Source organism: Dermochelys coriacea, chromosome 1 (genome assembly GCF_009764565.3).
Source record: "Dermochelys coriacea isolate rDerCor1 chromosome 1, rDerCor1.pri.v4, whole genome shotgun sequence".
Taxonomy (NCBI): Eukaryota; Metazoa; Chordata; order Testudines; family Dermochelyidae; genus Dermochelys; species Dermochelys coriacea.
Window position 1 is genome coordinate 293,125,737 of NC_050068.2, and position 16,499 is coordinate 293,142,235.

The 16,499-nt window shown below is 41.0% G+C and overlaps 1 long non-coding RNA gene across 2 annotated transcripts in view; it reads left to right on the forward strand.

The window, feature by feature from the left end:
• Positions 1–16,499, forward strand: part of LOC122456159 — a 185,421-nt gene that overhangs the window by 46,310 nt on the left and 122,612 nt on the right. For both annotated transcript variants that reach the window (XR_006274853.1, XR_006274851.1), the window contains exon 2: positions 11,196–11,318. This is a non-coding gene — a long non-coding RNA (uncharacterized LOC122456159). The remainder of the gene's footprint in view (positions 1–11,195; positions 11,319–16,499) is intronic.

The following is a 16,499-nucleotide window of genomic DNA, read 5'->3' on the forward strand; positions in this document are numbered from 1 at the left end:
GACCATCTTTCAGGGACCATGACAGGGCCTTTAGGTGATAACGCACTACTGCTACAACTAAATACTTTTCTGTCACATGATGAATGGGAAGGTAATGCCCCTTGGAAGGCACTTGGGTATTACAGTGGCATGGCAGTGTCACTATAGTTAAGGTTGCATCACGACTTCTGTTTAAAGGTTGATCTTTCTAAATCCTCTCAAATTGACATGCTACGTCAGATTCCTTTGGAATTTAGTGTGCCTCAGAAGGTGCAGCGTAGGATTAGTGACCCAAATGTGGGGTCATTTGAGCCAGGAGTTCCAGAAATATAAGTCCTGAAATAATAGCCATTTTCCAAAAAGTTTCTAGATGGTTTTGTGTGTGTGTGTGTGCAGATCTAGAGATCAAACTATTGCTGTGATGCAGGTAAAAATGGTCTCAATCAGTCAATTTTTATCCAGGGTAGTGCATGGTACCCACCAAGTATTTGGAGGATCCAAATTGTGAACACTATTTAAGAAAATACTCACTTCTTTGCTTGCATAGATGTGCAGTTTCGAAGGAATGCTGTGAAGATGTGCCAATAAAGAAGAAATCCATGAGAGGGTTTCTGTGCAGCCCGTTATGCTTATCTGTGTTGTTTGAGGGAATGTGCCAACACCCCCATTGACTTTTCTAGTCCAACACCTGTACAATAGATTTAATAACTAATGTAAATTGGTTTCTGTTATAATGTGTTTTTATTTTATGGGGAGCTTTACTGTAGACACAGCAGACTAGTCAGTAGGCAGTCTAACCAAATGTGTTGTATTGGGTGAGGAGGAGCTGGAGACTGAGGTGTGTGTGTGTGTGTGTTGAGAGGTCAGGACAGGGGAACAAGGAGAAGGGCTATGGCTGTGGAAGGGATGGGTAATGAATATGGGTGGTAGGCAACCCTTGGTTTGGTTTTTAAGAAAATCTCCTAATAACCTCTCAGGGAGCGGTGCAGGGTTGCAGCAAGTCGTTCCTTCCTGACCTCTGCGCACATTAATGTGGCATTTCCAAAGACCCCGAGTGTGCAGCTCATGTACCTTGACCACTGAAGGAAAAGAAATATACGCACTGCCAAGGTGGTTAGGGTCGCATTATAAGGTGTTGCCAATGTGTGGATTCTGGATGATTCCTGGCACAAGGTTACAGGACAGGAAAGAGTACACCATGACCTGGGGATTGCTGACTACAGGCTAATTTGGATTGAGGAGATGGCCTGTACTGGCATTACGTTGTGCACACTTTGCAAAGTCTAACTAGTGACTACGGAACATTGTGGTGATTCACTTGGGTAGAAATGATCTGGCCTCATTTCTGATTTATACCTCATGCAACGTATGAGAGCAGATTTGAACTACCTCAGAGATTTATGTCCAGGAGCTGTGATTAGTTTTCTTTGATTTGGCTGGGTGTCTAAATAATTGCTACAGTGACCATATGAATGCTATTAATAAGAGCCAGAAGAACATTAATGAGAAAATTGGAAGGTTCATGGCTGACCAGGAAATGTGTATTGTATGGCAAGCTGACACCTTGCTGTCTTTCAGAGATGGGGTATATGTGTTAGACAGAGGTAAGAGGATCTTTCTCTCAAACATAAAGCAATCAGTATTTTGGATCAGAAATCCTGCCTGTGATTTCTCTTGTTGGCCCTGCCACAAACTCCACCTGCCAATCATTCTGAAACATGGTCCAGGTATTGCATGTGAGTTGGGTTATAGCACAGGGGTGGGAAGTAATGGCAATAGAAACATTTATATGCCAGAGAGTGAAGACTTCAGGGGGATACATTTCCTGCTTGTGAGGAATGGGGGTGGAGGTAGGGTTGGGTACAGTAGTGGCGATGTGGCCAGGTTGGAGTGGGGAATGCAGTGAATGGGTTGGGGTGGTATGGCTGGAGAGGTGTGCCAAAGCAGGGCTGGTTGGGGAGAGGAGAGCTGGCTGGCCTGATATGCAAACTATGGGACAGGATCTGTACAACTGCCTAAATGATTGCTAACCTCCTACCAACAACATATTTTTTCCTGTTATAAAAAAAATAGGCAATCCAATGGCAAAAACTACATTAATGCAGAGTTAAGGTTGCTTATTGGTGTGTCATCCCCTTGCTGAATGCTGAGTGGAGTAAAACTGAAACTTGTGAAAGCCAGGAAATGACCAGTTAACTGCTCTTTTCCAGCAATGCCCCAGTATCCCCCATTAGCACACATACCTTTACTCTGCCAATCCTACAAATGCTGAAATGTACAAGCTCTTCACCACCTTTTACAACCCATTCACTCTCATCCTCAGAATTTCATCTAACACTCTTAAAGGAGAAAAGGGAGAGCAAGAAAGGTTGCCCATGCCACCTTCCCTGTACTCTTTTCAAGCAATGCCTCACTATGCACATAGCACACACTTGCTCTGGCTCTTGGCACCAGGGCTTTGGAGTTGTGCTCCGGCTCCACTCCAGCTCCAGCTCCAGACAAAAACCTGCAGCTCCACTGCTCCGGAGTTGCTCCGGGCTCCAGTTCCGGGCTCCACTCCAAAGCCCTCCTTGGCACTATAAGATTCAAGAGATTCCAGATCCTGGCATATAGTCACAAATTTATCCAACTCTTCAGAAAGAATAGCAGACATGTATAACTTCAGAATCACTTCACACCCTTTTATAACCCCTTACCCTTCCTCACAGAATACCATCTCAATCTATACTTTCACTTAACCATCATTAAAGTATTAGAATATTGTTGTATCCCAGCTCCTTACTGACAAAACCCTTTGTAATAAAACCCGGTGCCGACCAAATATATATTGTATACAGTTCTTCATTAAAATGATGCATACTGTATCCTGAACCTTCAGCACATGCAGCAATTCTGTTTGGTGTGTCACATCAGAGGTTGCAAAACATAGATCTCCTCATCTTCATCCTCATCTCCTTTACCAAGAGAGCCCAACTTCTGCCTCCATCTTTTAGTGTAAGTCACCTACCATACTGACTGCACCTGGAGTGTATGCAAATCTTTCCCATTGGCTACTGCCAGCTTCAGTGGAACAGATAGAAGATGGCATGGGCAACCTTTTTTTCCCCCCTCCTTTTCATCCTTTAATAGTGTTGGATGAAATCCTGTAGATTAGAATAAATGGGTTTTAAAAGGAGGAGAACAACTTGTACATTTCAGAAACTGTGGGGTTGGTTGACTAAAGGTATGTGAGTTAATGGGGCATATTGGGACATTGCTGAAAGAGGTCAGAGTTAAGGTTGCATGATCAACTTTAACTGTGTATTTCCTAGTTTTCAGATGTTTGAATTTTGCTCAACTCAGCGTTCTGCAATGGGACAACATAGCAGCAAGCAACCTTAACTCTGTGTTAACATAGGTTTTTCACCATTGCTTTTCCTGTGTAGTTTTGAACCTGCAGAGCTTCTCCCCATGATAACGCAACCCTAACTACCTCTTTTCCAAAATATGTCATCAATTGCCTTTTAAACAACCATGTCAAAAAAGTTTTTTGAAACAGTGAAATAATTTGAAGTATTCTATGTCCTATTTTAATAGGATTTTTAGGTTTGTTTAGTTGGTGGGGCACAGTTTGGAAAAGGGAACATCTTGTTAAGGCCTGTGAACATTTGGAACACAAACATTAGCACCTGTTCACATCTTTTTGTAAACATGTTAGATATAATTACAATACCATATGTTACCAATGGTTGACATAATATGATTAATATACAGTACTAGTGCCAGTCTTATAGCACCACTCAAGTGTTGTGTAGCACTTAGCAACATTTCACTAAACGTTGACAGTCTGCTTATTGCCTCTAGGACATTTAAAACTGAAAAAAAATATATGATCATTTAGTAAAATGGTCCTTTTACTATTTTTTATTTTTTACATAACTAGGGTCAAGAACAGCAATTATTTTCCCACTACTGAATTCCCCCACCTTGTTTTTAGAGTCCAAGAATAAGCAAGCTCAAATTGTCAATGATTTGATGCTCACAAATCACTTCTGTCTGGTATCAGTCAGGCTGCCAGCTCCTGGTGACTATTTGATCACTAAAACTACTCATGTAAATGTACTTATCTTTATGATTACCTTTCCCTCACACCACCTGTGTGTGTGTTTATCCACCTGTGGCATCTTGTCAAAATCCTAGATAGTGAACTCTCTGGGGGCAGGGGCTATCTTTGTTTAATTCCCACCTGACATAATGGGGCCCTGATTGTATTGGGGCCTCTGCATTGCTATAGATTATAAATAAGTTTCTAAGCACAGTGGATATGAAGATGAGAATAACATGATTTAAAAGGAGCAATTAAGACAGATAAAGAATACAGGCAGAAGCATGTGGGAAAGGAAGGTACAACACAATTCCGAGAGTCATCTGATGGACCAAGAAATCCATGTACGGTCAAGTGATTCTTTTGTGACTGTATGATTAATTTTGAATGAATGTGTCTCATGGAAAACCTGTGGTTGTTGCTAGGCATGTATGGAAATTTATGACAGTTGGGTCAGATGTGAATTAAAGGCTCTGTGGATATTATTTTCGAATCTGACGCTTTGTCCTATTTCTTATCCTATGCTGTAAATAGCACTTCTTGGAATGATTTTGTGATTTCAGTAGAACTAATTGGATGGTACTGTGCAACAGCTGTTAAGTGTATCTGTAAGGATACACATAGCATTGGGTTGCATCAAGACCTGGAAAGATAGTGACTATTTCATGCCTGCAACATCGCTAATCATAAATCCAGATTAATGTGAATATCCTGTGTGAGAATACTGATACGAAAATAAAAAATCCCCTACCTTTTATCTTGACAAAGAACTCAAGTTTTCACTGAAAGCTTTTTATCTGACTGTCATCTTTTTCTCATTCATAGCAGTGATCTTTGAAGAATTGTCTCTGTAGTGAAATGCTAGAGCACAGAGTGAGAGTTATCAAAAAGCAATGTTTGTTTGTTGAAATCCCTATCAACAGAACTTTGGAGAATGAAACATTTTCACTCTGAATTCTATGACTGAGCAAACAATTCATATTAGATTTGGAAATGATTAATAATGTCACTATAATATGTATTCATCTACACGCTTCTCCCCCACCCCAACTCCCTAAAGGATAGGGAACTTCACCTAAACCAGAAAATAAAACTGCCAAATTATATCTAGCTACCAAGTCTCATTGTTTAAGAAAATATCTCCTACATAGTTAAATCCCATTTGTTTTTGCTGTGGAGGAAGATATTTTTAGCCTATTCAAATGAACATTATTTAAACAAGTGGTCATCCCCTAGATCATTGGTTCTCAAACTAGGGCCGCCGCTTGTTCAGGGAAAGACCCTGGCTGGCCGGGCCGCTTTGTTTACCTGCCGTGTCCGCAGGTTTGGCCGATTGTGGCTCCCACTGGCCGTGGTTCACCGCTCTAGGCCAATGGGGGCTGCAGGAAGCAGCGTGGGCTGAGGGAAGTGCTGGCCGCCCTTCCTGCAGCCCCCATTGGCCTGGAACGGTGAACTGCGATCAGTGGGAGCTGCGATTGGCCGAATCTGCAGACGCAGCAAGTAAACAAACTGGCCCGGCCAGCCAGGGGCTTTCCCTAAACAAGCGGTGGCCCTAGTTTGAGAACCACTGCCCTAGATCATGTTAAGATCACACATTAAGAGTCACACGAGCATGAAACACTGTTGCTAAGAGGAATCATCTCATTTTAGCTGTCGCTCAGCAGATAAAATGTCTCACCATCTGTTTGCTTTTTTTGTAAGCTGTCTCTATACAAACCTTTGCAAGAGGTGTCAATGTTTGGAATGTTTTCACTTGACAGAAGCTGCTTATGGACACAAACAGCTGGAACTGGCTTTGCCACCTTGACAAACAAAAAATGTTTGATTTTTATATGAAGAACATTTGATGAAATAGTCATTTATTTTGACATACATCTTAGGTCATGGTCAGCAATTTTCTCATAGCACTGAAAAATCAAGGACATCTTCTAAGAATAAAACACACAATGCCCATTTTTATTCCTCTGTCTAATTTCAGTATTAGTAGCTCTTCTTGCTTACTGATATGAGTGATCTTACTGACTTCTATTGTCTACTCATGTGAACTACTCTCCTGGGGATACTCAGGCAGATGGAGACCTTGTATTTCCTTCAATCTTCCTAAAATCTTCCTAAAAAGAAAAGGAGTACTTGTGGCACCTTAGAGACTAACAAATTTATTAGAGCATAAGCTTTCGTGAGCTACAGCTCACTTCATCGGATGCATTTGGTGGAAAAAACAGAGGAGAGATTTATATACACACACACAGAGAACATGAAACAATGGGTTTATCATACACACTGTAAGGAGAGTGATCACTTAAGATAAGCCATCACCAACAGCAGGGGGGGGAAGGAGGAAAACCTTTCATGGTGACAAGCAGGTAGGCTAATTCCAGCAGTTAACAAGAATATCAGAGGAACAGTGGGGGTGGGGTGGGAGGGAGAAATACCATGGGGAAATAGTTTTACTTTGTGTAATGACTCATCCATTCCCAGTCTCTATTCAAGCCTAAGTTAATTGTATCCAGTTTGCAAATTAATTCCAATTCAGCAGTCTCTCGTTGGAGTCTGTTTTTGAAGCTTTTTTGTTGAAGTATAGCCACTCTTAGGTCTGTGATCGAGTGACCAGAGAGATTGAAGTGTTCTCCAACTGGTTTTGAATGTTATAATTCTTGACGTCTGATTTGTGTCCATTCATTCTTTTACGTAGAGACTGTCCAGTTTGGCCAATGTACATGGCAGAGGGGCATTGCTGGCACATGATGGCATATATCACATTGGTAGATGCGCAGGTGAACGAGCCTCTGATAGTGTGGCTGATGTGATTAGGCCCTATGATGGTATCCCCTGAATAGATATGTGGACAGAGTTGGCAACGGGCTTTGTTGCAAGGATAGGTTCCTGGGTTAGTGGTTCTGTTGTGTGGTGTGTGGTTGCTGGTGAGTATTTGCTTCAGATTGGGGGGCTGTCTGTAAGCAAGGACTGGTCTGTCTCCCAAGATCTGAGAGAGCGATGGCTCGTCCTTCAGGATAGGTTGTAGATCCTTGATGATGCGTTGGAGGGGTTTTAGTTGGGGGCTGAAGGTGATGGCTAGTGGCGTTCTGTTGTTTTCTTTGTTGGGCCTGTCCTGTAGTAGGTGACTTCTGGGTACTCTTCTGGCTCTGTCAATCTGTTTCTTCACTTCAGCAGGTGGGTACTGTAGTTGTAGGAATACATGATAGAGATCTTGTAGGTGTTTGTCTCTGTCTGAGGGGTTGGAGCAAATGCGGTTATATCGTAGCGCTTGGCTGTAGACAATGGATCGAGTGGTATGATCTGGATGAAAGCTAGAGGCATGTAGGTAGGAATAGCGGTCAGTAGGTTTCCGATATAGGGTGGTGTTTATGTGACCATCGCTTATTAGCACCGTAGTGTCCAGGAAGTGGATCTCTTGTGTGGACTGGTCCAGGCTGAGGTTGATGGTGGGATGGAAATTGTTGAAATCATGGTGGAATTCCTCAAGAGCTTCTTTTCCATGGGACCAGATGATGAAGATGTCATCAATGTAGCGCAAGTAGAGTAGGGGCATTAGGGAACGAGAGCTGAGGAAGCGTTGTTCTAAGTCAGCCATAAAAATGTTGGCATATTGTGGGGCCATGCGGGTACCCATCGCAGTGCCGCTGATTTGAAGGTATACATTGTCACCAAATGTGAAATAGTTATGGGTCAGGACAAAGTCACAGAGTTCTGCCACCAGGTTAGCCGTGACAGTATCGGGGATACTGTTCCTGACGGCTTGTAGTCCATCTTTATGTGGAATGTTGGTGTAGAGGGCTTCTACATCCATAGTGGCTAGGATGGTGTTTTTAGGAAGATCACCAATGGACTGTAGTTTCCTCAGGAAATCGGTGGTGTCTTGAAGGTAGCTGGGAGTGCTGGTAACGAAGGGCCTGAGGAGGGAGTCTACATAGCCAGACAATCCTGCTGTCAGGGTGCCAATGCCTGAGATGATGGGGCATCCAGGATTTCCAGGTTTATGGATCTTGGGTAGCAGATAGAATACCCCAGGTCCTGGCTCCAGGGGTGTGTCTGTGCGGATTTGTTCTTGTGCTTTTTCAGGGAGTTTCTTGAGCAAATGCTGTAGTTTCTTTTGGTAACTCTCAGTGGGATCAGAGGGTAATGGCTTGTAGAAAGTGGTGTTGGAGAGCTGCCTAGTAGCCTCTTGTTCATACTCTGACCTATTCATGATGACGACAGCACCTCCTTTGTCAGCCTTTTTGATTATGATGTCAGAGTTGTTTCTGAGGCTGTGGATGGCACTGTGTTCTGCATGGCTGAGGTTATGGGGTAAGCGATGCTGCTTTTCCACAATTTCAGCTCGTGCACGTCGGCGGAAGCAGTCTATGTAGAAATCCAGGCTGCTGTTTCGACCTTCAGGAGGAGTCCACCCAGAATCCTTCTTTTTGTAGTGTTGGCAGGAAGGTCTCTGTGGGTTAATATGTTGGTCAGAGGTGTGTTGGAAATATTCCTTGAGTCTGAGACGTCGAAAATAGGATTCTAGGTCACCACAGAACTGTATCATGTTCGTGGGGGTGGAGGGGCAAAAGGAGAGGCCCTGAGATAGGACAGATTCTTCCGCTGGGCTAAGAGTATAGTTGGATAGATTAACAATATTGCTGGGTGGGTTACGGGAACCATTGTTGTGGCCCCTTGTGGCATATAGTAGTTTAGATAGCTTAGTGTCCTTTTTCTTTTGTAGAGAATCAAAGTGTGTTTTGTAAATGGCTTGTCTAGTTTTTGTAAAGTCCAGCCACGAGGAAGTTTGTGTGGAAGGTTGGTTCTTTATGAGAGTATCCAGTTTTGAGAGCTCATTCTTAATCTTTCCCTGTTTGCTGTAGAGGATGTTGATCAGGTGGTTCCGCAGTTTCCTTGAGAGTGTGTGGCACAAGCTGTCAGCATAGTCTGTGTGGTATGTAGATTGTAATGGATTTTTTACCTTCAGTCCTTTCGGTATGATGTCCATCTGTTTGCATTTGGAGAGGAAGATGATGTCTGTCTGTATCTGTGCGAGTTTTTTCATGAAGTTGACAGATTTCCACTCTATACGGCTAAATTCAGTGCCTTGCATAATCACAGGTTTCAGAGTAGCAGCCGTGTTAGTCTGTATTCGCAAAAGAAAAGGAGTACTTGTGGCACCTTAGAGACTAACAAATTTATTAGAGCATAAGCTTTCGTGAGCTACAGCTCACTTCATCGGATGCATTTGGTGGAAAAAACAGAGGAGAGATTTATATACACACACACAGAGAACATGAAACAATGGGTTTATCATACACACTGTAAGGAGAGTGATCACTTAAGATAAGCCATCACCAACAGCAGGGGGGGGAAGGAGGAAAACCTTTCATGGTGACAAGCAGGTAGGCTAATTCCAGCAGTTAACAAGAATATCAGAGGAACAGTGGGGGGTGGGGTGGGAGGGAGAAATACCATGGGGAAATAGTTTTACTTTGTGTAATGGAGTCATTACACAAAGTAAAACTATTTCCCCATGGTATTTCTCCCTCCCACCCCACCCCCCACTGTTCCTCTGATATTCTTGTTAACTGCTGGAATTAGCCTACCTGCTTGTCACCATGAAAGGTTTTCCTCCTTCCCCCCCCTGCTGTTGGTGATGGCTTATCTTAAGTGATCACTCTCCTTACAGTGTGTATGATAAACCCATTGTTTCATGTTCTCTGTGTGTGTGTATATAAATCTCTCCTCTGTTTTTTCCACCAAATGCATCCGATGAAGTGAGCTGTAGCTCACGAAAGCTTATGCTCTAATAAATTTGTTAGTCTCTAAGGTGCCACAAGTACTCCTTTTCTTTTTGCGAATACAGACTAACACGGCTGCTACTCTGAAACCTAAAATCTTCCTAAAAGTCTTTTAAATTATAATCTCTGCTCAGAAGGCAGTTGTAAAGTTGTCCCAACAGAGCTTTGAAGCAAGTGGCCTGTTCAAAACTTGTACAACAAGCTTCAATTAGAAAAGAAAGATAATTTCCAAAGGCTCCTGAAATTATTTACCATACACAAAATTCTTGTTCCAGTGTTAGAACTAAGTAAGAGGCATCTCCAGGTAACAAATGGTGTTTCTGAACCAGTTTCAACTGATTCCTTGAGCAATAATGAGGGCTTTCAGCAGTTGACGATATCTTCATTTTTCTAGAACACTGCTAAATCTTTTGCCACAAAAATGGATAATTTTGGCTTATCACTCATTAAAGTGTATCACACTGGTGCTGTGACTAGTTTGTCCAGAGTCTTTTGTAATGGAGGAAAAAGAAAAGAGCTACTCAGGATAATACATTTGATAAATTTCATTTTTTACTACACTGTATAACATATACTAAAGCATCAGGGTATCAATGTCCATCTTTCCTGTCAAAACTCATTAATTGTACTAAGCAAATTGTGCCACTACAACTCTTTTTTGTTTATGGCTTTTAACATTCTTTCTGACTTTAAAATTTGTTGTTTTTGCTTTCCAAATATAAAACATAGTCCTGAAGTCAGTAGGAATTTTACATAAGTAGGAAGGGCTAAGAAATGATTTCAGGACTGGGAGCATAGAATGTACTGCATTAATAATTCCTTAGCATCCACAATTTTGTACAGAAGGAAGTAGCACAGATTTCAAAATGTAAAGACAAAGGAAACTCCCAGAATAAAGTTGAGTTGCATGAACTGGCTCAAATAAAAGCAAAACAGGTTCTGATCTATTCCCCAAGCTGAAATTAAAATTGTGTTTGAACTTTACTAACATCAAAAAAGACTGGCTTCCATGTTTTTAAAAGGTTTATTTTAGGTTGTCCCATTTCTGGTCATGTGGTTAAAACACTGCCCTAGGTCTTAGGAGCTCTGGGTTCAGTCCCTGGCTCTGCTACTTGACCTACTATGTGATCTGCGGCAAGATGCTTAATTTCCAAATACCATAGTTCCTCATTTCACACATCTGGAACACAAAATAAAACATGGATCACCTATTTTATATGGGTAATTCATTAGTGTTTATGAAATGCTCGGATGCCAAGGGGATGGGACCATAGAAGTATGCAGAGAGATTCATTGGTTCCAGTTGGGACCGGAGGCAGAAAAGTAAAGATATTGTGTGAAATATTTTGCAGGATTTTAAGTGCAACTGCAGCAAATCTCCCAAACCTTTGAGGTTCTCCCACCAGTAAAATAATGCACCACAACCGAAAATGCTGAAGCCTGAAAGCGGAACTTAACCATAACCAGAAGAAAGGGTAGGTCTGTATTTGCAACCTATTTGTTTCAATAAATCATTCTACAGTCATTGACACTATTGTAATTTTTGAAAATTGTAGTTCAGCTCTGTCCTGAATAATAGACCCTTGGCCTAAATGATCTTCTTGGGTGCTTCACTAGCCCAAATTGAGAAATCTCTTGACAGACAAGTTAGGGCCTGAGAGATGGAAGAATACATTCCTATGGTTGAATGACTTCATGAAGTATAATTGAGAAAGGTTTTGTAGGTCTGGTTCTAAAACATAAGTCCTTCTAAGCCCAGATTTTCATATTTTGTCATGTGTGAGAAAATGTGGAGGAGTGGGGAGAAGGGAGAGTATGTACAAAATTGCAACATTTTCAATGCAAATATGTGGTGTTCTATGCAAGGTGGTGAAAATTGATGGTTCATTTTAATTTCCATGTATTTCTACATTTTTTAAATATAGGTATCCTTGACCATCCTAAGCAATCTTCATCTATTCTGGGGCATAAGCCGGGGACATGGGTGGGGCGGGTGGGAAATGACAACATATTAGTTCATTGTCTTTTGTTTTTACCTGTATATAAGTTGCAGTCTCTGTCCCAGGAATCTTATGGGATCATAAGGATCATGAATAAATACCAGAATATTTTGTGTAGAAAATACTGTGATTAGACACTATAAATACAGAGACAGATCATTAATCTTTATTTGGCTCAGTTTTGTCTTCTCTTTCTGTGGGGTTCTATATACGTACTTATTGCGTATTTTCCCAGTACACCTACCTGCATTTTTTTAATGGTAAAATGGCTTTTTGAGGCATGTGAACTTTTTTCTGGAAAAATCTTTGATGAAAACGTTTGCTTCTGTTAAAATATTATTGGTTTATGAAAACCAAAAATCATCAAAAGCAGGGATTTTATCAAATTGTTATCAAAACAGGGATCGTTGTTGGGGGGAGTTCTTAATTTTGGAAAAAAAAATTATGAAATTTTCCATGAAAAATACTTGACAATTTTCTACCAGCATTAATCCCCAACAAACTAATTTTTACTGTCTTTTAATGACAGCACTGTATTTCCTTCAAGTCAACAACATGATAAATCTAGTTCCCAAGGTATTTGTGTTTCTGATTTTCCAGTCATCTGGTCACCTTCTTAAGTCACCTCAAGTCACCTTCTTGATACTTGAGTACTTTGATGTGGACATGGCGGTGAAAGGAGGACAGACACATGCATGGAATCAAGTGGCAGGCCGCAACTTTTATTAAACTTTAGCACAGGCCAGGGGCACTACCTGGCCATCACCCATACTCACTTATATCAGCCATTTAATTGATTCCAGTGACTGGGTTACAAGGCTCATTACCATATGACCCATAACTCTGAAACCATATCTCGACTCTCCACCCCCACAGGACTCAGCGGTGTCTGAGCCCTATACCTCCCTCCCTGCTGCAAGGGGGACAGAGGGTGCAGAAGGGTGAGGACCTCAACCTGTGAGGGCCACAAGGTCTGACCTCGGCCTGTGAAGGCCATATGGTCTCACAGTATCTCATGGGCCTAAGGCCCATCACCATATTTTTGGACAGCAGTCTCAGTATCTTCCTGTTACTTTATTTAATTGCTTAATTCACCGCTTTAGATTAGTTTTGCTGCCATGTTACACTGGGCTTACGTCCTGTTCCTATTCTCCACCCTTTCTTCTCCCCTTCCTTTTTCTCTTTGGGACTTTAAAAACCATCACATCAAACCATGTCACTTGGGACTAGATTGGATGCTCTCTGCCTTTGCAGGCTGAGGAGATGCCACATTTTCCAAGTCCTGCACACCCAAAGCAACAAATTTAGAAAGCTCTGGCTTTTCAGTGTTGTTTTTTAGCCTTGAGAGATTGTCAACATTCCCACTGCTTGAGAACTTCATCAACATTAGTTTTTAAAAGACCTGCAGACAACGGAATATAAAAATAGAATTAAGCTCTGGAAGTTCCACAGAATGCGTTTTCCCCCCAAGTTGGTGGGAAAAGTTCATTTATTTTTTTTCATAATATTTATCTTTCTTTTTCTAGTTTTATGTTCAGTTGGCATTGAGCTTTCATTGGGCATTAGCTAATTTTTGCCTTTAGTTCCTTGACGTCTTGACTGATGAACCATTTTTCAGTCAAAATAAACAGTCATTTTTTTTATTTGACAAATCAGGCTACTCCATGTCCATTTGCTGACACATTGTGATAGTTTTCTCTAGCCTTCAGTCTTTCATTGTCAACTAATTTCAGAACTGTATCTCTTCTATTATTTCTCTGCTCTTGGTTGAGGCAATTTATTGTTTTTTCTTCTCTAGCTTTTAAGTTTCCTGTGATGTTTATTTGAAGTAAGCTCTTTCACCATGAATTTTCTTTCTGTCTAAAAGTTATTTTTGTTATAAAAAAAAAAGTTTATACTCTTACCTTTTCCTTCACATTTTAGATGACTGATCAGTGTGCTCATTTTTAATAAACTACCTAGAAATACCAAAAATTAATAATAGAACTGGTCAAAAATTTTCTTGATTTTTTTTAATTGAATTTGAAATGCAAAACGGTTTTTGAATTATTTTGTTAAACTTGCCCCCCATTTTCAACCCTCTATAAATCTGTTAGAAAAATTTCAAACTTCAGAATTTTGTTTAAATTTTTTAAAAATGGAATTTTGCCCTTCCCCCTACCCAGTGTTGGATATATTCAGCAGTGTAATAGCTACCTCCACAAATACTCAACTTCCTCCTCCCTCCACAATCCTAGCTGCTTAAACTTCTTGTAATTCCTCATACACCTCAACCACTCACTCAGCTGCTCAACCACCATGTCACCCCTCAACAAGAGAACCCATTTTGACGCTCCTCTCAGCTGCAGAACCTTTCTGCTATTCCCCTTTAACAAGTGCCTGGAACTAATATACTTCTCTCCCAGTTTGCCAACACTTCTGCTATCTTAATAACCAACATCCAAATCCCAATTCTCAGCTGCCAATAATTCACAATACTCCTCCCCATCCCTAAAAAGTCTGGTCCCCCTAACTGCCCTCCTTCCTAGTTGCCCTCCTTCCTCTTACTCATAAGAAGTGTCCAAACCCAATTCACTTCTCTAGGGCTAATCCTTTGTTATCCCCCCTTTCAGATAAGCACATGGTCCCAACCTTCCTCCTACTGCTCACCAATTTCCTGTCCACCAGCTCCCCGCATACAGTCCTGATTTCCTAGCCCTTGTCTGGTGAACAAATGGTCCATCTTTCTCAAAATCCTTAAGAGTGGGAGCTAAGTATTAATTTGTATGTTCTAATAGTATTTACGGTATTTTATACAGTATTTTCAGGTGAAATTTTCAAAATACTTTACATCTCCCTACTTGTAATATTTTTCTTTATTTTTCTAAAGCAGTGGACATTTCACTCTCTTGATCTTAACACTACCAGGTGTCATACTCGCCTTTGCGAGTGGCAAAATGTCACACTGCTTATAGTCCATTAAGTAGCATTATAATATCTTACACACACCATGACACTTGGCTTAAACAATACAGGGGATGTGTTGTCCTAGAGCATTATGTGCATTTTGAAAATCTTTTATAATCTTGGTCACAGAAGCTAATTTCAACCAACTCTCCCTCTGTCACATACATCTATAATTAGTGTTACACGAGAAACCATGGTTAACTAATATGACACAAAGCAGAAAAAGCAAGGGAAGTAAAAGTTAAGGCATCCATCCTCCCTTAACTCCTATTATTACTCTTAACTATTCTGGGAGACAGACAAACATCTAAAATAACTTCTGAAGGGTGCATGCAGATATGTGAGTGGTGGGCAAACTGGTTCTGAGCCATTCTGCTCCTCTGAACGGTTGGCATTGTTTGTAGTGGTTGCATTTTGTTTGCTCAGTATCTTCCTGGAATAGTTTTGTTTTTGACGTGGGAGGAAAGGTGAAGCTGTTGGTCACTGAAAACACCTCAGAACAATTTTTAGCTACCTTCCAAAGAGGCTTTTATAGGATTTGTACTGAAAGCTGGAGGCCATTGCTGCTGTTAGTACTTCAAGCTCGAATAAGGCACCGTTTGATTGAAAACAAGCAATTATGGAAAAAATGGATTTGTTTCTTAAAACTAGAATCTCTACAAGAATCTGTTTCCACTATATATATAAAATGTTGCCTCTTTTCCCCAGAGATTAAAAGAAGTTTGGAAATAAAGTAGTTGAACTGCAAACTGCCTGCACTGGATACAATGGAACAGTCTAATTCAAGAGAAAAAAACCCCAGCATGGTAAAGATAGATGATCCGATTTAAACATTTAGGGTTAGGAGTTTTAAAATGGTTGGTTCATCTGACAATGTAGAAACTGGGAAGATTGTTGTTTTCTTTCTGCTGTGGCCACAGTATTCACAATTGTCAGGACAAATGGGGATTGCTTTCCTTATTTCTGCAAGGACCTTTCTGGGGAGAAAACCTAATAAATGTAACTGAGGACTATCCTGATGGTATGTGAATTGCTGATGGTGAGAAACAAGTTCCTTGCTGTTGCAAAAATCTATTACCCACTTGTGAAATTTTCCAAAAACCACCTTTGTGCTTGTTCCTCAAGCCTGCGGAGGAGCTGCCCAAAAAGCTACCTCAATATCTTTCTTGAAATCCCATCTTAAAACTCCTTTACCATGATGCCTGAAAAAACTCGACATGGTTAGGCCGCTGCTGGGCACTGATATCACTATCTAACACGCTGACCAATATTGTCTTATTGTTTCCTGTAGCCAGCCCCCCATCTGTCCGTCTGAATATCCACCTGTTGTACTTTGTCTTATATGTCGATTGTAGACTCTTTTTGGGGCAGGGACCATATTTTTGTTCTATGCTTGTAAAGCACCTAGCACAATGGGGTCTTGGTCAATGACTAAGTGCTACGGTAATACAAGTAATAAATATATTAGCGTGTAGTTTATTTAGCTTTGTGTTTGCAGATAGAACTTCAGCTTATCACAAAATGCCACACACAGAGAAGTTTTCGAGCTTACCTCACATGAGACTGGCAAGGCTGCCACCACAAAGCTTGTTAATCAACAGTCCTTCATCGCATCTAGCATCGCCTCGTTAGTGCTTCAGTTGCAGCAGCCGTTCCCCCTCCCCCCATTCCACTTCTCTATTTTTTAGCAACAGTTTATCTTTCCAAAGG